Source organism: Labeo rohita, chromosome 25, assembly GCF_022985175.1.
Source record: "Labeo rohita strain BAU-BD-2019 chromosome 25, IGBB_LRoh.1.0, whole genome shotgun sequence".
NCBI classification, from domain to species: Eukaryota; Metazoa; Chordata; class Actinopteri; order Cypriniformes; family Cyprinidae; genus Labeo; species Labeo rohita.
The window spans coordinates 22,715,800-22,741,018 of NC_066893.1; the positions used below are offsets into that span (position 1 = coordinate 22,715,800).

The window sequence follows — 25,219 nt, forward strand, 5'->3', positions numbered from 1 at the left end:
AACACCCTAGCAACCACTTTGAGCACATTAGCACCTCTATAACAACATCCACTCAGAACACTTTATTAAAGGAACAGTAACACCCTGGCAACCAGCCAGAACACCTTAGCAACTGTATAAAGTATCAGCGCAACAGACCTTAATGAGAGACTAAACTCTAGCAATATTGGAATAGTAACACCCTAGCAACCTCTTAACAACATCCACTCAGAATACTTTATTGATGGAACAGTAACACCCTGGCAATCAACAAGAACGGAACAGTCACAATCTGGCAGCCAACCAAAACACCTTAGCAATCATTTACAGTATCAGCGCAATAACATGATAATGGAACACCAACACCCTAGCAACCGCTTTGAGCACCATAGCAACTCTATAACAACACCTACTCAGAATACTTAATCAATGCAACAGTAACACCCTGGCAACCAACTAGAACACCTTAGCAAACATATACAGTATCAGCGCAATGACGTGATAATAGAATAGTAACACCCTAGCAACTAATTTGAGCTCCTTAGCAACTGTACAGCAACATCAACTCTGAATACTTTATCAATGGAACAGTAACACCCTGGCAACCAGCCAGAACACTTTAGTAACTGTATACATTTTTAGCACAATAGGCCTTAACATGAACCTGAACTCTAGCAATAATGTAATAGTAACACCCTAGCAACTGCTTTAAGCACCTTAGCAACTCTGTAACAGCATCCACTCAGAATGGTTTATCAATGGAACAGTAACACCCTGGGAACCAGCAAGAACGGAACAGTCACAATCTGGCAACCAACCAGAATACCTTAGCAACCATTTACAGTATCAGCGCAAAGAAATTATAATGGAATAGCAACACCCTAGCAAACCGCTTTGAGCACCTCAGCAACTTTATAACAACATCCACTCAGAACACTTTATCAATGGAACAATAACACCCTGGCAACCAACCAGAACACCTTAGTAACCACATACAGTATCAGTGCAACAACATGATAATGGAATAGTAACACCCTAGCAACTACTTTAAGCACCTTAGCAACTGTATAGCAACATCCACTCAGAATACTTTATCAGTGGAACATTAACATCCTGGCAACCAACTAGAACACCTTAGCAACCGTATACAGTATCAGCGCAATAACATGATAATGGAACAGTAACACCCTAGCAACCACTTCGAGCACCTTAGCAACTGTATACCAACATCCACTCAAAATACTTTATCAATGGAACAGTAACAGCCTGGCAACCAGACAGAACACCTTAGCAACCATACACATTATCAGTGCAATAAAATGATAATAGAACAGCAACACCCTAGCATCCACTTTGAGCACCTTAGCAACTCTGTAGCAACATCCACTCAGAATACTTCATCAGTGGAACAGTAACACCCTGGCAATCAGCCACAATACCTTAGCAACCATATACATTATCATCACAATAACATGATAATGGAACAGTGACACCCTAGCAACCGTATTAAGCATTTAGCAACTGAATAGCAACATCCACTCAGAACACTTTATCAACAGTAACACCATGGCAACCAACCAGAACACCTTAGCAACCACATACAGTACAGTAACAGGAAGAGTAACAGCCTAGCAACCATATAGAGTACCTTAGAAACTGTATAGCAGCACACCAACAACCACTTTCTTATCTTATTAATGGAATAGTAACAGCCTGGCAACCGCCCCAGGACCCCCTAGCAACCATACAGTATAGCCACACAGTTAAAACAACTCCAAATGCTTCAGCAGTGGGGCAGTAGCACCCTAGCGACCACTTAAAACACCTTAGAAAACTGTATAGCAGCACTCTAATAACCACTTAGATTATCTTATCAATGGAATAGTAACACCCTGGCAACCATGTACGTAGCAGAACACTAAAATGACTTGGTACACTTTATAATTGGAACAGTAAGACCCTGGCAACCACCCAGAACACCCTAGCAACCATCCAGTATAAGCGCACACTTAAAACAACTCCAAATGCTTTAGCAGCAGGACAATAGCACCCTAGCGACCACTTAGAACACCTTAGCAACTGTATAGCAGTGCACTAACAACCACTCAGAACATGTTAGAAATGGAACATTAACACCCTAGTAACCACTCAGAATTTAGAACCAAATTTTGTTCACCCAAAATTGAAAAATCCGTCATTTACTCACCCTCAAGTCATTCCAAACCTGTATGAATTGCTTTCTTTCATTGAAAACAAAAGATGGTATTTTAAAGAATGTTGGTAACAGTTGTTGGTACCCATCGACTTCCATTCATTTTTTTTGTTTACTCACCCTAAAGTTGTTCCAAACCTGTAAAAGTTGTTTTCTTCTGTTGAACGCCAAAAGATATTTTGAAAAATGTTGGTGACCAAAGAGTTGACGGTAGCCCCACTGCATGGAAAAAATGAATGGAAGTCAATGGGTACCGTCAACTTTTTGGTCACCAGCATTCTTCAAAATATCTTCTTTGGTGTTCAACACAAGAAAGCAACTCATATAGGTTTGGAACAAATGTATGACTCAGAACACTTTATCAGTGGAACAGTAACACCCTGGCAACCAACCAGGACACCTTAGTAACCATACACATATCAGCACAGTAGACCTTAACATGAAGCTGAACTAGCAATAATGGAATAGTAACACCCTGGCAACCAGCCAGAACACCTTAGCAACTGTATAAAGTATCAGCGCAACAGACCTTAATGAGAGACTAAACTCTAGCAATATTGGAATAGTAACACCCTAGCAACCTCTTAACAACATCCACTCAGAATACTTTATTGATGGAACAGTAACACCCTGGCAATCAACAAGAACGGAACAGTCACAATCTGGCAGCCAACCAAAACACCTTAGCAATCATTTACAGTATCAGCGCAATAACATGATAATGGAACACCAACACCCTAGCAACCGCTTTGAGCACCATAGCAACTCTATAACAACACCTACTCAGAATACTTAATCAATGCAACAGTAACACCCTGGCAACCAACTAGAACACCTTAGCAAACATATACAGTATCAGCGCAATGACGTGATAATAGAATAGTAACACCCTAGCAACTAATTTGAGCTCCTTAGCAACTGTACAGCAACATCAACTCTGAATACTTTATCAATGGAACAGTAACACCCTGGCAACCAGCCAGAACACTTTAGTAACTGTATACATTTTTAGCACAATAGGCCTTAACATGAACCTGAACTCTAGCAATAATGTAATAGTAACACCCTAGCAACTGCTTTAAGCACCTTAGCAACTCTGTAACAGCATCCACTCAGAATGGTTTATCAATGGAACAGTAACACCCTGGGAACCAGCAAGAACGGAACAGTCACAATCTGGCAACCAACCAGAATACCTTAGCAACCATTTACAGTATCAGCGCAAAGAAATTATAATGGAATAGCAACACCCTAGCAAACCGCTTTGAGCACCTCAGCAACTTTATAACAACATCCACTCAGAACACTTTATCAATGGAACAATAACACCCTGGCAACCAACCAGAACACCTTAGTAACCACATACAGTATCAGTGCAACAACATGATAATGGAATAGTAACACCCTAGCAACTACTTTAAGCACCTTAGCAACTGTATAGCAACATCCACTCAGAATACTTTATCAGTGGAACATTAACATCCTGGCAACCAACTAGAACACCTTAGCAACCGTATACAGTATCAGCGCAATAACATGATAATGGAACAGTAACACCCTAGCAACCGCTTTGAGAGCCTTAGCAACTCATTAGAAACATCCACTCAGAAAAACGTTATCAATGAAACAGTAACACCCTGGCAACCAATCAGAACACCTTAGCAACCACATACATTATCAGTGCAATTCCATGATAATGGAGTCATAATGCCCTAGCAACTGCAGAACGCTTTAGCAGCAGGACAGCAGCACCCTAGCGACGACTTAAAGCGCCTTAGCAACTGCATAGCAGTGCACTAACAACCATTCAGAACACGTTAGCAACGGAACATTAACACCCTAGCAACCTAGAATTTAGAACTAAATTTTGTTCACCCAAAATTGAAAATTCTGTCATTTACTCACCCTCACGTTGTTCCAAACTTGTATGAATTGCTTTCTTCTATTGAAAACAAAAGATGATCTTCTAAAGCATGTTGGTAACAGTTGCTGGTACCCACTGACTTCCATTCTTTTTTTTCTCCATACTTTCAAAGTCAAAGTTTATTTGTTTACTCCCCCTAAAGTTGTTCCAAAGCTGTATGAGTTGTTTTCTTCTGTTGAATGCCAAAGATATTTTGAAGAATGTTGGTGACCAAAAAGTTGACGGTAGCCATTAACTTCCATTGCATGGAAAAAATGAATGGAAGTCAGTGGCTACCATCAACTTTTTTTTACCAACATTCTTCAAAATATCTTCTTTAGTGTTCAACTTGTTCAACTTCTTTAGTGAACTCCTGAGTTCTGTTAGCTTTTCTTATTAATGTAATAGCAACACCCTGGCAACCACCTTAGAACACCTTAGAAACCATATACATAGCAGAACACAAAAAATGACTCGGTACACTTTATAAAAGGAACAACAACACCCTGGCAACCAGCCAGAGCACCCTAGTAACCATACAGTATAGCCAAACACTTAAAACAACTCTGAATGCTTTAGAAGCAGGACAGTAGCACCCTAACAACCACATAGAGGATCTTAGCAACTGTATAGCAGTGCACTAACAACCACTCAGAACACGTTAGCAACGGAACATTAACACCCTAGTAACCACTCAGAATTTTGTTGGTCCAAAATTGAAAATTCCGTCATTTAGTCACCCTCAAGTCATTCCAAACCTATATGAGTTGTTTTCTTCTGTTGAACACAAAAAAAACGATATTGGAAGAATATGGTTACCAAACAGTTGCTGGTACCCATTAACTTCTTGATACTGTGGAATTCACTGTTTATTTGTTTACTTACCCTAAAGTTGTTCCAAACATGTATGGGTTGTTTTCTTCTGTTGAACGCCAAAGAAGATATTTTGAAGAATGTCAATAACCAAAAAGTTGACAGTAGCCACTGACTTCCATAGCATGGAAAAAAAATGTATAGAGGTCAATGGGTACCGTCAACTTTTTGGTTACCAACATTCTTCAAAATATCTTCTTTGGTGTTCAACACAAGAAAGCAACTCGTATAGGTTTGTGGCGAGTAAACGATGACAGAATTTTTGGGTGAACTGTTTCTTTAAATATACATAACACAACTCCTGAGTTGTAATATTTTCTGAGCGAGGTTCTTCTAAAGTTGCAAAGAACATCAAAGTGTGTCAGAAACTATCGATTACTCATATGGACAAGAGTAACCAGTAAAACCGCTCGGCTTCATCATCCGAGGATGCACTTTACTAGATCCATCCGCTTTAATTTTATTGATACTCATGAGCTGGACACACAGGATGTACAGAAAAAAATATAAGCCGGGGATGACTGCAGCGGATCAATGTAGAACAAGATCATTATCGCCGTATTCCACAACCTTGAGAGCCACAAGAACGTGGTGCACTGAAGCAATCCTCGTAAATTGTTAATGCTTCCTACCTCTATAATACACAAACAGCTGAATGACATCAGAGATGAAGGAAAGGAAATAGGATGAGTGTGTGTGTATCCTGTAGACATAAGTCTTACGACTCTCTCCTGTGAGGTCGTGTCTCAAACAGGGCAATTAAACGTGGTGCCCACACTCTGAGCTTTGCTATTCAGATGGGTTCGGTATTAATCACCAAGCTAACAAATCTACTCCTACCCTTTCTGCTCCGACGCCCCCTCTTAAAGACACACCGCACCAACAACAACAGCAGCCCCACATCTCTGCTCATTTAGTCCCACCAATCACAGCACTAATCATAACAGTTGTTGACAATGCTTCCGGCACCTCAACTTCACCTTTACGCGTTATAATTAATAAAAGCCCCAACATTATTGAGAGCAAGAAAACCTGTTAAATCCTCTCAGAGATGATATAAACATGTGAACACTGTTGTCAAATATGAAGTCATTATTTGTTAATTCTATAAAGTACAGTGTTAATCTCGTCAACAGTGCTCATTAACAGGGGTTTTTGATTGCTTGGTTTCATACTTGGTTTTTGATGCTGAGACAAGAAAATACACCTCAAGATACCTACAAACATATATGCATATGTACATATATATATATATATATATATATAATGAATACAAATTTATTTAATAAAATATTCAAACTAATTAAAAAAAATAAAAAAATAGAAGGAAAATAAAACAATTGAATCTAAAAATAATAAAAAATGACATTTGAAAAGGTGAAATAAAAAAGATGGGAAAAAAAAAAAAAATTAAAAACACCATAAGAACTAAACATCCTAAATCATAAATCTAAATTCTTAAGATGAAATCTAATCTTAAACCCAATTTAATTTGAAACCTTTAATCCTCATATCTAAACTTCAGTAACCTAAAGCTGAAACTCCAAAGCCAGCAATGTAAAAAAGAATTCTAAAACTTAACTCTAAAGCCTATAACCAAAGACTCAATCTAACCATAAACTTTTAATCTTTAACTCTAAACCCTAAAATGGAATTCTGAAATTGCAGTATTGTTAGCTGTTCTTGCAATGATCTTCATTTGTCACTATAGATAAAAGCATCTACTAAATGACTAAATTGAAATCCTACAACCTAAAAACTAAACTTTGAAGCTGCATTTAAACTACATTTTGGAAGTTCAAAATCGGGTACCAGTGAAGTCCATTATATGGAGAAAAATCCTGAAATGCTTTCCTCAAAAACCTTAACATTAAAACTATGTCTTAACTCTAAACCTCAATCCTTTTTAACTAAGTCTTAAACACATTTAAATCCTAAATCATGAACATAAACCTTTCAAAAACTGATTTGAAGTCTTAACTCTAAACCTCAATCCTAAAACTCCTAAAAACCACTACAATCTAAACAGTAAAGACTAAATGTAACGCTAAACGCTAAAACCAATCCTAAAATTTGGTATTACTGGATCTTTTGAAGATTGCTTGTAATGTTGGTCATTTGTAAATCAATTTTAAAAAATCATCTACAAAACTTTTAATATATAACTTTAAACCATCAACTTCATCAGTAACAACCTAAACCCTTAAAACTATATTAATATCCTAATTCTAAACCTAAACTCATAAAGCAAACCCTTAATCTTTAACTCTAAAGCATATAAATACAGAAAAAAACCTTAAGACTAAATGAAAAATCTTTAAGTCTTAAACTGATTTAAAGTCTTAACTCTAAACCTCAATCCTAAGCCTTTAACCACAAAGTCTACAATCTAAACAGTAAAGACTAAATCTAACACAAAACCCTAAAACCAAAAATTGTGGTAAAACTGTGATAAATGTACTTTTGATAAAAGTATGTACAAAATGAGCAAACCTAGACTCTTAATATCTAACTTTAAACCCTAAACTCCATCAGTATCAACTTACACCCTTAAAAATACATGAATATCCTAATTAAACCTTAAAAAATTAAACCATAACCATAAAATCCAAAGCCTAAAAATGAGAAAAACCCTTCAAACTAAATCCAAAACATGAACTCTTTTACTAAGTCCTAAACACATTTAAATCCTTAAACTTGAATATAAACTAATTTAATGTCTTAACTCTAAACCTTGATCCTAAACCATCTAAGCTGTAAAGACTAAATCTAACCCTTTTTATCTATCAGTTTTTAAGTCACTTTCCATAAAACCATCTACCAAATGACTAAATGTAAATCCTAAACTATTAAGTCTACCTAAACCTTGAAGACTAAATCTAATTCTAAACCCTTGGCTCTTTAACCCTAAAGTACCACGTCTAAATCCACAGCGCCATCCTTATAGTCCAATAGATCAGAGTCTCTACAGACAGGCAAAAAGCAGATGACATTGAGACCTCCGTCAGACGTGGACGTGATCTCTCAGAATGAAACATAGGCTCGTTACGGGCCGTCGGCGGGGTCTGAAGAAAGACATTCACAGGCCGTCATCTGAATGTTTCATTGGCGTCTCGCTCCCCCTTCAGTTCCATTGCATCATTTGATCTGTCATGACACTCAGTGATCCCTCTGGACCGCGTGCGACGGCACATCATGGTGATACACACCCGCTGGAACCCCCCTGAGTGGAGGGCCGGCCTGCTGCGGGGACTGTCTAGATTAATATTTGATGGCCTGGTGTGTCCCCTGGCAGCTTTCTGACTTTAATTAAGAGCCAGTATGGTCACTAATCTCTGTTTACGCAACACCGAGTCAACCTGAAGAGCGCTGTCAACATCCCAGCAGACCTTCAGAGCCAAACACACGCCCAGATGAGACCACAAGAGCAGAGCTACGACGACTGACGAAGAGAGAGATGAGAAAAGACAGATGCAGATCGAAGGAAATTGAAGTTTTGCACTTTTCGATGGTTTTTATGAACTGTTGCTCCTTCTCAATGGCAGCTTTTCGGATATGGAAGAAAACAGAGGAAATTAAATCTCTCCGGGATATTATGAGAGATGCGTGTGTTTGGTGACTGGTGACTTATCGTATCGACCAATCGCTGATTCTGCCTTAAAAATAAATGAATATTAATTAGCATTGGAGCTGCATTCTTTAAAAGGCAACATAAGATAATTTGACTTGATATTATTAGCACTGAAAGTAATTTCACATGTGGAGGATGTTATTACATTTTGATTATGAAAAGCATTATTTTTCTTTAGAATAATGTACTGATGGATCGTGCGCATAACTAGGCACATTTATTACGACAGCAAATGTGGGTGATGATGCTTTTAATAAAAATCTTTGTTTATTTCACTCATATTACACATTGTTCAAGTTTGCTGGAGAGCAGAAAAACACATTTCTTTTTTTAAATGTAAGTATGAAACTTCTACATATAAATATTCATATTCAGAACAACAACTCTGTGTGATTTTTAATAAAATGAAAGAGATGTAACTACAAACTATATTTTAAACTAAATTCACAGAGCCCCAAAACATATTCATAAACATTAAAACACTTGTGCCTGGGTAAAAACTGACTCTAATTGGCCATGAATCAAACAAGTTTTTGATTCATATGTTTTAAGACTAACATAAACTGTATAATTTTGGTACCCGAGATACATTTTGGGAAAATTAAGATCTTCGCAATGAATTTCAGATGTAGATCTCACAATTCTGACTATTTAGGAGGGAAACAGACAAGGAAGCTAAAGATACAGTTGAAATCAAAAGTTTACATACACCTTGCAGATTCTGCAAAAAAGTTAATTATTTTACTAAAACAAGATGGATCATACAAAATGCATGTTATTTTTTTTATTTAGTACTGACTTGAAAAAGATATTTCACATAGAAGATGTTTACATATAGTCCACAAGAGAAAATAATAGTTAAATTTATAAAAAATTACACCGTTCAAAAGTTTACATACACTTGATTCTTAATACTGTGTTGTTACCTGAATGATCCACAGCTGTGTTTTTTTGTTTAGTGATAGTTGTTCATGAGCCCCTTGTTTGACCTGAACAGTTAAACTGCCTGCTGTTCTTCAGAAAAATCATTCAGGTCCAACAAATCAGTTTTACAGCACTTCTGTGTATTTGAACTCTTTCCAACAATGACTGTATGATTTTGAGATCCATCTTTTCACACTGAGGACAACTGAGGGACTCATATGCAACTATTACAGAAGGTTCAAACGCTCACTGATGCTCCAGAAGGAAACACAATGCATTAAAAGCTGAGGGTGAAAACTTTTGAATTTGAAGATCAGGGTAAACTGAACTTATTTTGTCTTCTGGGAAACATGTAAGTATCTTCTGTAGCTTCTGAAGGGCAGTACTAAATGAAAAAAATAATATGATATTTAGGCAAAATAAGAAATGTACACATCTTCATTCTGTTCAAAAGTTTTCACCCCCCGGCTCTTAATGCATCGTGTTTCCTTCTGAGGTATCAGTGAGTGTTCAAACCTTCTGTAATGGTTGCATATGAGTTGGAAAGCGTTCAAATACACAAAAATGTTGAAAAACCAATACATTTGTAGGACCTGAAGGATTTGGACTGTTTTGGAAGGAGTGGACAGTTTAACTGTTTAGGACAAACAAGGGACTCTGACAGCTGTAGATCATTCAGGTAACAACAGTCATTTTTATAATTCAACTATTATTTTCTCTTGTTGACTATATGTAAATGCCTTTTATGTGAAATATCTTATTCAGGTCAGTACTAAATAAAAAATAACATGCATTTTGTATGATCCCTCTTATTTTGGCAGAATAATTAACATTTTGCAGATTCTGCAAGGTGTATGTAAACTTTTGACTTCAATTGTATAAACTCAGAATTTCAAGAAAAATAATCAGAATTGTGTGATCAAAAGTTGCAATTACCTTTTTTTTTCACTGACAGAAACTAAAAGTCAGAACTGCAAGATGTAGATGAATTCCGATTATAAAAGAATATTAATTCTTTAATATAGAAAACAATATATATATAATATTTTTGGCATGATACATTAAAACACATAACCTCATTCAAAAGTGTTACCATACATATCTTTAAAAGTTATCATTCTTTTACAGTATGATCATACTAAGAAAGTGCCTGAATCCAAATATCGTGATCGGAAAGGAAATTACACGTATGCACCCCTAAAAGGAATAAATACGAGATGGGAGTAAAAAATATATTTCAATGCTTTCTCCTGCAGTTACATCGTTGGGTAATTACACTGTATATAAACTGCGGGTATCAGGGAACCACTATTAATACGCAGGGTGTTTAAATCGCTTTTGAATGAACATTTGCTTTTTATTTTCACTTTCAAGATTCGCAATCACACCTACCTTGTGTATACACTACGGAGCGGCAGTATTTACCACACATTTTACAAGATTAGATGTTTGTCAGTGGCGCTCAGAATCTGCAAACCATTTGCCATCATCTTAGTCATCTCTCCTTGTTTATGTAGTAAGTGAAATTTTATGTACTGCAATGTAACAGGCTACTGCTAACAAGCAGCTAACCGTGTCCCTTTAGTGGCTCCGTTGAACAATTACCTCAAAAAAATAGATCTCACTTGTCCTCCTAACCACGACAGACTCCAGATGCTCTATGCTTTCCTTTTCTGGAACTAACTTGTCAAATCTTGGCTTTTTCCCAAAATCTCACTGCATAATGTGAAAAAGTCAGGAAAACCTAAATCAAACAGTGTGTGCCAGGCTTAAGGTATTCCTCCGTCAACCCCGTTGGGCTTCAGATATCCCATAATGTGCTACAGCTGTTTGTCGAAGCAGCCTGTAATGACAAGAGGTGGCCGGTCGTTTCTGGTGTTAATGACGCGCATTCTGCTGTTTACATGGTTCTGGCCCATTACCTCAAGAGATTCCTCAGATCGGCTTTATTATTGTGCAGAAAAGCAACAATGACCTTTGTTTTTTTTTCCTCTTGGAGAAACCACCGTCAAAGGTGCATGTGACCGAATAAACAGGGAAACCTCAGTGTAATTATTACAATCACCTTCAGTCAGACTCATAATGAAGTGTGACTAATTAGCTCCCAGACAGAGTTTGAACCAGAGTCTGTGTTTGACACACTGACTCCCTCGAACATCATGACTGCTGCACTTCGGTTTATTCGTCTAAGGGGGGTTTTCTACACTTTTAAAGCACTTTTTAATGAAGTAAACAGATTACGCTATGTTCCTCAACCAAAATAAATCTCAATTCAGTTTTATGTGACCATTTTCCACCTTCTCTATGACTCTCATAGTTAACCCGTCTGCTACTATACCTTTAAGACATGCAAATGAGCTCTGATAACTGCAACCTCCATATATGTACTACAGACCAACAGACCAAATCCCTGAAAATATCACGTTTAATTCAACGTTACTTGTGAAATTTACTAGGAATTTCTAAGTGAAATTAGTAAATCATACAATTCTTTTTTAGTGTTAATGACCTCATAGTTGCAACGTCCAATGAGCTTTCAGTATGGAAAAAAATTAAATTGATGGGAAAACAGTATGGTTGCTCATTGTTTGTCACTGGTTAGGACAAGTTGTTAGTCCACCTGTACTGTAATTTTATTTTATTTTATTTTTTTACGTTTTACAAGAAAACACAATTCCCGCCTTTCTACGTCAGAATCTAATATTTAACTCAATGTGTTTACTTGCTGTTTCTTTACTAATTTACTAGCAACTTATGAATGAAAATTGTATCAGAAAATTAGTTCTACACTATTTATTTTTTATTTTTCCAGTGTGTCAATGACCTCATGGTAACAATGTCCAATGAGCTTTCAGTGTGGGTGGAGCTTCCCACAAACGATGCAAAAAATAGGAAAAAAAAAATTAATAGGAAAAAGTAGTGTTGCTCATCGTTTGTCGCTGGTTAAGACAAGTTGTTAGTACAGCTATACTGTGTTAAAAAAAAAATAATAATTACGTTGTAAACAAACAGATTATTGGAGTAAATTTGACAATAATACAGTATTTTAGTATTTCTACGTCAAAATCTAACATTTAATTTAATGCGTTTACTTGCTGTTTCTTTGTAATTAATTGTAAAAATTTACTAGAAACTTCTGAGTGAAAACTGTTTTAAAGTAAATTCTACATTTATTTATTTATTTATTTATTTTAGTGTGTTAATGACCTCATTGTCACAACATCCAATGAGCTTTGCTTGTGGGCAGAGCTTCCCACAAACAATGCTGCAAAAACAGAAAAAAGTTGCGAGAAAATACCATTTCACTACTTCAGTATTTCACGTTTAATCCAGTGTTTTTTGCCACTTTTTGTAATATTTTATGAAATTTACTAGCAATTTTTTTTTTTGTGTGTAATTGACTGATTGATTCTATTTTAAATGAACAAGAACAAATTTATTTCTATTTAGTCCGAAATTGTATTATGCCATTAAAAAAACAACAAAAACATTTTTGAGTAAAAACAAAAAACAAATTTTGAGTAGTACAAACTACAGTATTTATGGTGTATTCTTTAGCAAAAACAGTCAAAAGTGGCCTGAAGACAACAGACTGGTTATGTAAGTACATCTAATATTTAAATGCTTTGAAATCAAACATATGTGATTATTTGACGCCCATGTAGTGGATATTTGGATATTTAAGCAGATTTTGCTGTGGGGATGTGTAATGTGTGAGGTCATACTGAGGTTGTTATAGATTATGTCACTAGCAGTTTATGGGGATTTATGCACTTTTAGTTTACTATTAATATACTAAAGGACATTTAAAAAAAATATTAATTTATGAAATGACTGGTGAACAGATGTCGGGGATTTTAACCTGCAACGAGTTACTCTATTTAATTAACACTGAGTTGGAAAATTGCTCTTGAACCGTGAGCTCAGCGGTGATTAATGAAGGGTGATTTTTTCCAGATGGAGGGTTTAGTTGAGACATAGATCAGTCTGAGAGGTGGTTTCTAACGTAACCCTGAATCTGTCGTACTCAGCAGATACTCACGCTGTAATGTTAGCACGGTAGAGCGCAGTTTGACGCGAGTTAATAGAGCGTTACAGGAGGAGGGTTAAGCTCATTGCTCCTGGACGGCATCCGGTGCTCCTCCACACCAAATCAATGCACACACACCTGAGCGAAATGAATAATACTCATCACAGTTAGAAATATAGTCTTAAAGGTACCCATAAAATATGCTTATATCCGTCATCGACATTTGATATCTGATATATTGATCGAAAAGTTTGATACTATTATGATTTTTTTTTATTTAGAATCAGAATCAGAATCAGAAAGAGCTTTATTGCCAAGTGCGTTCACACACAAGGAATTGGTCTTGGTGTTAGGAGCTTCCAGTACAGAAAATACAAACATAGTGCAGACATACATAAAGTTAAGGTAATAATAAACACTAATATTAAAAAAGAATATATATTTAATATTTTGAATGTTTTTTTTTTCCTTTGCATTAATGTATTAATTGTATGCATTAATTTTTATTTCACTTAGGTATCGTAATTAGGTTAAATAAAAAAAAATTGCTGTGGCATTTAGCTGAAGTAAAATACTTTTATTTATTTTATTTCAGTTAATGTTTATTTTCAAGCAACTTTTTTTATGGTGTTAGTTAACTATAATAACCATGCAATTTAAAAATATAAGTCTAACTGAATTTGGCAACCATTTTTGTTTTTATAGAAAAAGCAGTATATCCTATTCAGGGTAAAATAATAATAATAATAATAATAATAATAATAATTACAATTATAATAAAAGTATGAAATAAAGTAAAATAAAATAAAAGAAAAGTAATAAATAAATAAATATAGTTTCCATGTCATTTAGCTGCAGTAAAATACATTTTATTTTATTTTATTTTATTTTATTTTATTTTATTTTATTTTATTATTTAATTTAATTAAATTTAATTAAATTTAATTTAATTTAATTTTAAAAACTATAAAAAAGCAAAAGTGTAACTGAATTTGGCAACCATTTCCATTGTACAGAAAAAGCAGCTTATCCTTCTTAGGGTAAAGTAATAATAATAATTAATAATAATAATAATAATAATAATAAACTAAGCAATAAAGAAAAAAATAAATATAGTCAAATTTGAATTTAATTTAATTTAATTTAATTTAATTTAATTTATTTCAGTTGGTGTGTATTTTCAAGTAAAATTTGTATGTTGTTAGTTAACTACAATAACCATACGATTTAAAAATATAAGTCTAACTGAATTTAGCAAGCATTTTTGTTTTTGTAGAAAAAGCAGCTTATCCTTCTCAAGGTAAAATAATAATAATAATAATAATAATAATAACAACTATGTAATAAAGTAAAATAATAAAAAATAATAATAATAAACTAAGTAATAAAGAAAAAATAAATATAGTCAAATTTTTATATATTTTTTTTATTGTATTTTATTTTATTTCATGTTTATTTTCAAGTACCATTTTTAATGGTGTTATTTACTTATAATAAACATGCGATTTTAAAATATAAAAAAACAAAAGTGTAACTGAATTTGGCATAAATTCACTTAAAAAAGTCAAATATATATGTAATAATAATATATATATTCCTCAATTTAGGCATTTATAATTAACTACATATAAGACGTACCATTAAAATTAACATTATGAATGAAATGAATTATAAAAAATAACAAAATATGAAAAAAAAGAATTATTAAAATAAATCATTTTCTTTTACTCTTGGAAACCGGCTTCCACAGCTTTGAAACTTTGTTTCATAATTGAGGATGGGCTGATGGAAGAATTTTCAATTTAAGCCAAAAGATCTGCTAAAGTTTTGACTTGACAGCACTGATCAAACGAACGGGTGATTTCAAGCCACAGGAACCTCGGTGAAAACTTCTTCACCTCCCCTAATCGTGCAACTTAAAATTCAAAGACCGCATCAAAAATCCAACATCCGAGCAGACCATTACGCTTCTAGAGGCCAATAATCTCAAAATGCATAAAAATGAATGGGCACGACCAGCATTACTGCCACAAATCTCATGCAACTCGATCAAAATGAGGTATTCCATAAAACAGGATAACAGCCTTCATGTCAAGAGTGAGTCTTGATGTCGAAAAATCCCATCTCTACAGGCGGCTCCCTCGGATTTAGAAGAGCGTCTGTCTTTGCTCAGGCTGTTAATGAGCTGAATTCAATCACCTCTTTCTGATTGCAGGGGGCTGGAGGTGAGACAGCAAGACGTGCGACAGCATTTCTTATTCGTACGAAAATCTCCACAACCATTTCATTACCAAAGCACTTCAAAAGCAATCAGCTCTGACGGCAGAGATTTCAAAGGTGCGTTCACCCAAGGATACGCTCGCTTCTGTAGAGCTTCATGCAAAACGCCATCAAAACACCAGAGGAAAGACAAAAATACCTGAAAAACAAAAGAAGGGCTGAACACGAGGGCTCGCCCAACGATTTTACTTTTACAACACGACGTTAAGGCTGGGGCTTGATTTATCCAATGGGAATCGACCGGATGAGGCTGAATTTGGTGATGTGAGCCAAAAAGTCAGGTGGCAAAGCAATTCAAAAAACCACGACATGTATTTAAAAACTAAATGGGGTCAATTTTGATTTTCATGTTGACTTTAACTATTCCCATTGCTTTGATAATCAGTTCCTCATTTATTTGTTTACTCATTTGTTTCTTTCAGTCATTAAATGACTGTTTATGTTGAATTTGTCTCTCTCCCATTAGACCCAAATCCCATATTAATTCAGACAGAGAAAATGGAGCGGGGAAATTTTTTTAATCACCAAGGTAATTAAAATAATACAGTTCAAAAAGTGTGTGTGTGAACGAGAAGAAAAGATGACAAGATTGTGTTCATAGATTGTCTTGTTTATGATTTTCATGGGTGCATTAGCAGTGAATTGTAATTGTGAGGTAGGGCGAGGCAATTATGATGAGTCAAATCATTAAGGTGGTTTACGTGGGTGTTTGCGTCAATGCTAAAATGAATATTTCTAATAAGTACATTGTTTGAGTAAAATAAATATGTAACCATCTATAAAACTTTCAATTACACTACCAGTCAAAAGTTTTTGAACAGTAGGATTTTTTTTTTTTTTTTAAAGTAGTCTCTTTATTTGATCCAAAGTACAGCAAAAACAGTAAAATTGTGAAATATTTTTACTATTTAAAATAACTGTTTTCCATTTCAATATTTTTAAAAATGTAATTTATTCCTGTTATCGAATCTAAATTTTTAGCAGCATTACTCCAGTCTTCAGTGTCACATGATCCTTCAGAAATCATTCTAATATGCTGATTTGCTGTTTAAGAAAAAAAAAAAAAAACTATTATCATATATTTAAAACATTTTTCTTTTTTTTCTTTGATGAATAGAAAGATCCAAAGATCAGCATGAAATAAAAAGCTTTTGTAACATTACACACTGTACCATTCAAAAGCTTGGATTTTTTTTTTTTTTTTTTTTTTTTTTTTTTATATTTTCTATATTTAAGAATATAGAAATGAATAGTTTATTTAGCAAGGATGCTTTAAATTGATCAAAAGCGATGATAAAGACATTCATAATGTTACAAAAGATTTCTATTTCAGATAAATGCTGTTCTTCTGAACTTTCTACTCATCAAAGGAACCTAAAAAAAAGCCTACTCGGCTGTTTTTAATGTAATAATAATAAAAAAAAAATGTTTTTTGAGCAGCAAATCAGAATATTAAAATGATTTCTGAAGGATCATGTGACTGGAGTAATGATGCTGAAAATTCAGCTTTGAAATCACAGGAATAAATTACATTTTAAAATATATTAAAATAGAAAGCAGTTATTTTAAATAGTATAATATTCAAAATGTTACTGTTTTTGCTGTATTTTGGATCAAATAAATGCAGACTTGGTGAGCAGAAGAGACTCCTTTAAAAAACATTAAAATCTTACTGTTCAAAAACTTTTGACTGGCTGTATATATATATATATATGATATTTAATATATTAATATTTAATTTATTGCTTTAATTCATTACCTTTATTACTCATATAAAGATACATTTATACAATATATTTTATTCATTTAATAAATAATTTAATGATAAATAAATATGTTAACATTTAATTATATATTAATATTTACATTTATGTCTCTTATTTAAAGCATCAAACAAAACATAGTGAGGTTTAATATTAAAAACAACAACAACAAATTCAAGATATACTGGCTAAAGCTGAAACCTAAAGGAAGAGTTTTTCTAATAAGTACTTAATTTATAGTATTTTTTTGCATTGTTTTTGAGTAAAAATATCTAACCATTCATAAAACAAGATAGATTGCTACACTTTTTCATATTTAATTCATTAAATATATTGTATTCATTTAATTATTAATTGAATGAGTAATAATGTTTATAAATATGTAGTTATCTATTAATATTTGATATTTAATATATTAATATTTAACTCATTGCTTTAGTTCACTACATTTATTACTCACAATGTATAAAAATACATTTATTATTTTTGTTTTAAAGCATCACTATATGAAAACTTACTTAGGTTTAATCTTAAAGCAAGATATTGGCTGAAGTGATGAGGATTTTAGAGGCTTTTGCATTGGAACTCTTCAAATTTTGGCTAAAGTTAAAACCTAAAGTATGAGTTTTTCTAATAAGTACTTAATGAGCTTTTTTTTTTTTTTTTTTTTTTTTTGCATAGTTTTTAAGTAAAAAAAAAATATATATATATATATATAACCATCTATAAAACAAGATAAAGTGCTAAACTTTTTGATATTTAATTCATTAAATGTATTTTTTTCATTTAATTAATAATTTAATGAATAATAATGTATATAAAAGTTTAATTTTTTTATTAATATTTGATATTTAATACATTAATATTTAATTCACTGCTGTAGTTCATTACATTTATTACTCATAAGATTTAAAGATACATTCTTTTCTCTTTCCTAAAGCATCAATCTAGCAAAACGTAGTGAGGTTTAATCTTAAAACAAGAAAACAACTTAAGATACATTTGCTAAAGTTCTATATATATATATACATACATACATACATATATATATATATATATATATATATATATATATATATATATATATATATATATATATATATATATATATATGTATGTATGTATGTTTATATTTATATTTATATTACTATAATCTACTATTTTAATTTAATGCAATTTATTAAATATTAATTAAATGTTTTAATTATTATTATATATTTTTAATACTTAATTAGTTAAATATATTTGATTCATATAATTAGGAATTTAATGAGTAATAATATATATTATATTAAATGTATATACATTTATATTATTAATATAAATGTATATATATATATTTTTTAAAGCATCAATCTAACAAAACTTACTGACGTTTATTTAAAAAAATCTATCTATCTATCTATCTATCTATCTATATATATATATATATATATATATATATATATATATATATATATATATATATAAGTGCTGAACTTTTTGATATTTAATTCATTTAATGTATTTTTTTCATTTAATTTATAATTTAATGAATAATAATGTATATTAATGTTTAATTATTTATTAATATTTGATATTTAATACATTAATATTTAATTCACTGCTTTAGTTCATTACATTTATTACTCATAAGATATAAAGATACATTAATTTCTCTTTCCTAAATTTAATTTCTAATAATTAATTTTTGTTTTGTAAACATCCACAAAACTATATATATATATATATATATATATAACTATTATCTACTACTTTAATTTAATACAATTTATTAACATATTAATTAAATATGTTTTAATTTAATATATTTTTAATATATTATATATTTTATTAAAATATATTTAATGTATATTACTATTTAAGAAGACATTAATACATTTATTTCTCTTTTTTTAAGCCTCAATCTAACAAAAACATATATATATATATATATATATATATGCTAAAGTGCTAAACTTATTAATATTTAATTCATTAAATGTATTTTTCATTCAATGAATAATTTAATGAATAATAATACATGTAGATGTTTAATTATATATTAATATTTGATAATTAATACATTAATATTTAATTCACTGCTTCAGTTCATTACATTTATTACTCATAAGATATAAAGATATTTTATTCATTTATTTTATGCACAATATATATTTTGTATTTTAATTTTATTTCTCTGTTTTAAAGCATCAGTTTAGCAAAACTCAACAAGAAACAAGAAAAAAAAGCTTAAGAGATATTGCCTGAAGTTGAGAGTTCACCCACAATTAATTATTTTATAGCACACGAATCATATAGATTTATTGTATATTTTTATGGTACTTCTGCACCCTTTTTGAAGCTTACATTTATTGGACAGCGTAAAAACATATATTCATCAAAATTTCTCTGTTGGTATTCCACAGTTGAATAAATGCTAAATATATGATTTTATGAAAATGTTTCCTTTAACATTTCATGCTATTTTACTTCTCAAATAAATGTATTTAATTTCAAGGCTATTTTGCTAAAAAGCTCGATGGATATCCTGATTAAGAAAATGCTTTCAGAGTGCATCATTTAATGACTCATCCTCGTTGAACTCCATAAAGCCTTTTTTTCGACTACACACAATGTCCTCTGTCTCCTTTAAAAGCTTTTATTGTGACTGCCGTCATTGTCCTCTCCGGCACGAATAACAGCAGCGCTCTGTTCGCACGCCTCTGGATCAGAGAATCGGCCGTTCACACACACCGTTCTCACCCCAATTTAGCTGCAAATTAAATGTCAGCGTCTGGCACGGAATTCTGATCAGGAAACGCTCAGATGAGAGCAATTTGTCTTTGATAAAAGGCGGCGAACAGACTTTTCCTTTTTCATTAAACGCGTTAAAAGAACAGATGTACGAGAGATGGATTCTATCTGTCAGGGCTTTGACGGTTATCAACCCAAAGCAACACCATCCAGAACAATCAGATCTGCTGTGAGGAGAGCACAGAACATCCAACATGACACAGATGGATCTGGGAATATAAGGTCACGCTCTCTCCGCGTCGCTCTGTCTTTCTCTTTCGCTCTTTCGTACGTGATAATCCATCCTGATCTTCGCGTCGGCTTCGAGGCAGAGCCGAGAGTGATGGCCCGAAGCTTGACGTGCGTCAAACATCACGCACCTGAACGCGCAGATTCTCCTTCACGGACGCACGGCGGATCCCTAACGGGCTTCTGAATCCAAGCGCCACAGGCGGGAGGTCACGTGTGAGGCATTGTTGGCTGGGAAGCACCTTAACCATCTTCAACAATGAGCTCCTGGAAAAATCCACTTCATGTTCCCTCGGGACGCCGCTTTTCTTTGCCAAAAGAAAGATTAGTCCTCCTCTATGAAGCTGCCAGAGGCTGCAAGGCAAGCTTTTTGTGGAGTGCTGATGTCCACCTGGAGCTTCTTCAGTTCATCAAGAGCAGGGCCTTCTGTATGAACAGATCCTCTGGGTAAATGAAAACCTCATCAGTCTTCACCGAATGTGCGTCAAACGGACAATGGGAACGTACGACTGAATTATCACGGCTACGAAATTCATCTACACAATACACAACTCTTTTTAGGGTTGAAAAGCAGAGAATCGGGATCAGGCACTAGATCGATTTGGCCTCCTTTTGGCCTTGTGTGCACCAAGGCTAAGTGTGTTGGAAGTGAACACTAAGTGACTGAGAGAGACGCACTATATGGTGGCTATGGTCCTGCCACTAGGATGTGGATCCAATAGAACAGCTTTTAACCAAGGAAACAGACAAAGGGAGTCGAGGAATTATGCAAATTACTGCTGAATTCAATTTGCATGCAACAATTCCCAAACTAGTGGAAAATATCGCTCCACCACTGTAATCCGAGTACCTGATACGGCATTTTAAAATTGTGAACGCGAGCTCGATTGCGTATGCCGGTTATGCGTATGCCATGACAAGAATGGCAATGATTTAAATAAAGAAATTAAATTCATTTAATTAAAATAAAAAATAAAAATGATTAAAAGTAGTCACTTTAAATTTACTTTTAAAAGATTTGACATATAAAAATAAAATATTAAACATTAGAAGAGTAAATCGTTCAAATAAGTAGAAAAATTACTTTATAAAAAATAAAAAAAATTAAATTAAATAAAAAAATATATTAATCATGTTAGTTTCTAATATACTTAATTAAATAGTAAATTAAAATGAAACAAAATAAGTAGTTAGACTACAAATAAAGTTCATTTATATAAAAAAAATAATGTAAATGATTACAAAAGTAGTAAAATTACTCTGAGTTTGAAAAGTTTTGAAAAATACAAATTGAATAAAATATTACATAATAAAAAGAAGACTTTTCTTTTAAAAGACTTTCAAAAATTAACTAAAAAATTACTTTACAAAAAGTTAAAAAAAATATATAAATAAATAAAAATATATAAATATAATATATAAAAATATATTAATTATATTAGTTTCTAATATATTTTGTAAAAATTAAATTAAACAAAATAGGTAGTCAAAAATAGTAAATGATTAAAATAAAAGATAACTAAATAAGTTACAAAAAACATTACAAAAAAGTTCATTTATAAAGAATATTAAAAAAAATAAAAAATAACCAAATAATTAGTTAAATTAATTAATATTTTTAATATTCTGAAAATAAAAATTAAATAAAACATTAAATATTAAAAGAGTAAAAGAGTAAATAATTAAAATAAGTAAAAATTAAAAATAAAAAATAAACTGAAAAATTACTGAAAAATTTAAATTACATAAAAATATTATTTTACACTTTATTTTGTTACAGTTTCTAATATATTAAAAAAGTCAATTTAAATGAAACAAACGAAGTAGCCAAATTACAAACATTACAAAACAAGTTAATTTCTGAAAAAATATTAAAACTAAAAATAACAAAAAAGTAAATGATTAAATTAAAAACGTTCTGAAAAACAAAAATTAAATAAAACATTAAATATTAAAAGAGTAAATAATTACAATAAGTAAAAAAAAAAAAAAAAAAAAAAAAAAACTGAAAAATTACTTTAGAAAAATTTAAATTACATAAAAATATTATTTTACACTTTATTTTGTTACAGTTTCTAATATTAAAAAAAAATCAATTTAAATGAAACAAACGAAGTAGTCAAATTACAAACATTACAAAAAAAGTTAATTTCTGAAAAAAATCAAAACTAAAAATAACAAAAAAGTAAATGATTAAATTAAAAATGTTCTGAAAAATAAAAATTAAACAAAACATTAAATATTAAGAGGAAATAATTCAAATAAGTAAAAACACAGAAAAAAATACTTTTTAAAAAGTTACACAATTTAAATTAGATAAAATATTATTTTACAGTTTATGATGTTACACTTTCTAAAATATAAAAAAGGTAAATTTAAATAAAATAAAATAAGTAGTCAAATTACCAACATAAAGTTAATTTATAAAAAAGTAAAATAAAAATAAAGCAAACAATTTAATTAAAAAACTAGTCAAATTATGAACATAAAAAACAAAAAGTTTAAATTTAAAAAATAAAAATATGAAAGTCAATAATAAATAAAAATTAAACAAAAAAGCAGCCAAATTACAAAAAAATAAATAAAATAAAATAAATAGAATAAAATAACCTTAAAGTATTAAAAATAGGAAAATTATATATATATAAATATATACAAAATTGTGCATTTAGTGCATGGTTATTGAACACTGAAATAATACTGTGAATTTGCTGTGTTATTGTGAATTTGCCATGTTAGGTTGCTCCATCCAGAACCTGATGTGGTAAATACAAAACAAAAATAGCCGTGTGAATTGATGAACAGATGCTTTAGTGCATAATGAGTCTTTGCAGCACCATTAGCACCAACTAGCTGAACTTCCCCCAAAGTCATCAAACTCCAAGCACACACACAAAAAAAAACTCTGCTGAGCTCACAACAAAAGCAGGAAACGAGATGCCGGAGTATAAGCGTACGTCACAGTCAGTCTCAGCGAAGCAAGACCTGTCTTACCTTCAGACCGATCAATCTCTAATACAGTCCCAAAGAACGCTGGGAATCCAGACGTACTGAGATTTCACTGAGTGTGAGGTAATATTTCATTAATGAATTAACTTCCCAACAGGAGACGTGATTAGAGCATCTAAGAGGACAGGAAATGCTCCTGTTTTTGATCACATGATGAATAACTGGTCACTGTTTAATCGAAAAGATGTTGCTATCAAAATGTCATGTTCAAACCTCAGCTTTCCGTCACGTGTGAACGTGTCTTTAATCCCTCTGGACCTTTTTAGCTTCACATCTGGAGGGAAGAGAACTGGAAACTGCTATTCCACCCATGACGCCTAATCACATTTCTCTCTTATTAGTTTCCAAGCGCACCGAGAGAAATTAAGGCTGAAGTGGCCGAATCTAATAAATATTGATGTTCATTACAGTCTTCACTACAGCCTTCTCTACCTGTCTCTCTCTCCATCGTTCGTTTCTCTAGATGTGTCAGCTGTACCCACAATGCCCCTCCCTTCCCGCTTTTAAATGATCCGCCTGTCCTGTGGAAACAGAAGAGGCATAGAAACTGGCTGGTATCCGAACATACCAGCATTTCTCTAGACTAAATATAGCCGTTTGATGTCTGAAATATTAAACGCTCAAACACGCTTCAAAAAAAAATCAAAGCTGCTTCATTTGATGCCAAACCAGCGCGCACCTGCCTTAAAGCGCTTTACGGAACAAAACCTCCAAAAAGAGTGATACAAACACCTCTTACCGGACGTTCAACGACAGTTTGCTGTGGCCGTCCTAATGTGCGTCCGTATCCACTGGGAAGGAATTATATCCAGAATGCTGATGCGCTCCGGACTCACAAAACACACGCTTGATGAAGAGCTCGCAGACGCATCCGTGATCCACCTGCTTCCAACACGCATGAACACACAAGCACGCTCCGACCACACCGACACACACTCGAGCAGAGGGCGTACCTACAGTCAGCCAACAGAGAGGTAGAGTGAGAGCTGGAGAGAGAGAGAGAGAGAGAGAGAGAGAGAGAGAGAGAGAGAGAGCGTTAGGACGGCACAAGGTGGAGGGAGGAAGTGGAGTGTGGGAAACCGAGAGAGAGAGAGAGAGAGACAAAGATGCACCAATCACATTTGTTCTCTTCATTGCCATCACAGTAGCTGTTTTCTGATGGAACAAACTGTCCCATGGGGAAGGAAAATTACAAATGAGATCTCTGGAATATCTCAATGGTTTCTCCTAGATTGGAAGGAGACTGAATGGGGGAATCCACATTGTCTTCATCGGTATTTTTAGCTTGTTTTTCACTGAAAACATCCTGAAAACTGGATGGACGTATTATTTTGATTTTGTTTGATTTAGGTTGGGTTTATTCGGTTCAAATCTACAGAGCAATGTGATGCACAATTCCATGCAGGAAATCAGTTCACATCATTTAGTCAGGATGTGTTTTCCTTTAGAGCTTCACGTCAGTGGGATTTTAAATCACAAGCAATTACACAATATACATCCTATTATTCAAGTACTATAATGTTGCTTTTTTTCACCTAATTTTATTATAGTGAGATTTTTAGTGTCTTTAAAGAATACTCTTCTGCTCACC

The 25,219-nt window shown here is 32.6% G+C and overlaps 1 protein-coding gene across 1 annotated transcript in view; it reads right to left on the minus strand.

Moving 5' to 3' along the window:
* lingo1a (leucine rich repeat and Ig domain containing 1a) overlaps positions 1–24,642 on the minus strand; it is a 107,848-nt gene extending 83,206 nt beyond the window's left edge. Inside the window, exon 1 of the mRNA XM_051099219.1 lies at positions 24,368–24,642. The gene's annotated coding sequence lies outside the window, so the exon portion shown is untranslated. The remainder of the gene's footprint in view (positions 1–24,367) is intronic.
* Between the last annotated feature and the right edge of the window lie 577 nt (positions 24,643–25,219).